This window comes from Frankliniella occidentalis, unplaced genomic scaffold, assembly GCF_000697945.3.
Source record: "Frankliniella occidentalis isolate FOCC.00 unplaced genomic scaffold, Focc_3.1 Scaffold740, whole genome shotgun sequence".
Classification (NCBI taxonomy): Eukaryota; Metazoa; Arthropoda; class Insecta; order Thysanoptera; family Thripidae; genus Frankliniella; species Frankliniella occidentalis.
In genome coordinates this window covers 11,661-13,138 of record NW_026267852.1, presented here as the reverse complement: position 1 = coordinate 13,138, position 1,478 = coordinate 11,661, and the positions used below count along the sequence as shown (strand labels likewise).

The 1,478-nt window shown below is 37.3% G+C and overlaps 1 long non-coding RNA gene across 1 annotated transcript; it reads right to left on the bottom strand.

The window, feature by feature from the left end:
• Window positions 1-203: 203 nt before the first annotated feature.
• On the bottom strand, window positions 204-1,304 carry LOC127751695 (uncharacterized). Its single transcript, XR_008012219.1, has 3 exons — window positions 837-1,304; window positions 497-741; window positions 204-420 (listed from the first exon to the last, which is right to left on the bottom strand). It is a non-coding gene; the product is annotated as an uncharacterized LOC127751695 (long non-coding RNA).
• Between the last annotated feature and the right edge of the window lie 174 nt (window positions 1,305-1,478).

Below are 1,478 nucleotides of genomic sequence, written 5' to 3'. Positions count from 1 at the left end.
TGCAAGAGCACAAAAGGGAGAAGATATTCAAGAGGGTTCATTTATGAATGTTTAATAATGAGAATGAGGGGCCATGCTTTAAACAGAAAATTAAGAAGAGATAATAAGGTACCATTACCTTCAGAGAACACTCTTAATAAATACATGAAGGGTCTCAAAGCAGAGTATGGTTTACAGGATAATGTTTTTAAAGTAATGGGTGTCAAAGGAAAAAATTTTGACAAGTCTGAAAAGCATGGTATGCTCCAAACATAAGCCTGATGTTAATTTTAAGATTTTAAGCTGTTACTTTAACGAACCTTTTCTACCATTTGTCAGGATGCCTATTACTCGATGAGATGCAGCTTGATGCACTTCTGAACTACAGAGCTGACATGTGCGAGGTTCATGGGGTTGTAGACCTTGGGAAGTACACCCCTCCTGAACAAAAAGAAAAGCAAGGAGACCATGGTCTTGCTCTTATGTTGCAACCGTTTAAAGGGCAATGGGTCCAAACCTTAGGTGCATTTCTAAGTTCAGTAGCTGTGCCAGGACATATTTTAAGAAAGATGGTTGTGGAGGCTATTGTCCTTCTCTATAACCAAGGGTTTATAGTTGACATTGTGACAACGGATGGTGCTCGATGGAACCGTACAATGTGGAAGCTTTCAGGGGTAAACATCCATACATCACACACAGAGCACCCAGGAGATAAAAACCAAAAGCTCTGGTTTGCTTCGGATTTTCCCCATCTGGTCAAAACTATGTGGAATAGAGTTGTTTCGAGAAAAGAGATGAGCGTTAGTATAAGTCACTTTTTATATTTTGCACAATAACAAAGTACTGATTGTACTGACCATACTGACAAGTTGTTTTATCTTAAATCTTTTTGCAGTTGCCAGACGGAATAATTAAGTCATCGCATTGGGAAACTGTCATAAAACACAATGAAAAAACTGCAATCAAACAGTGTTGGACTTTACGTTCTGATCACTTAAAGCCATCAAACCACCAGAAGATGAATGTCAAGATGGCATTTGAGGTGAACTCATAAAATGTTACAGTACTAATATTAGATACCTTTTTGATGTGAAATCCAAGACACTTCTCTTGTTTGTCAACAGTTTTTTGGTAGTGTTCTCTCTTCCATGAAGTACTTGAAAGAGAAAAACATTTATCCTGAACTGGAAGACAGTGGCCCAACTATAAAATTTATAGAAAGAATGAGTGATTTGATTAAGGCTATGATCTCAAAAGATGTGCTGAATTGTCTCACTGCAAGGCCAGACTGTCCTCAACACAACGTTTTTTCTCAAACTGATGTGGTATCTGCAAAAGACAAAATATTACACTTGATTGAGACTACATAATTTTAAATTGTTGGTGCCTCTGATGAATTTACTACAGATGCATTTTTTGGATTGATGGTAACTATAAGGGCCACATTGGAACTTGTAAAATATCTAACAGAGGAAGTAGGCTTTCAATTCCTAATGACT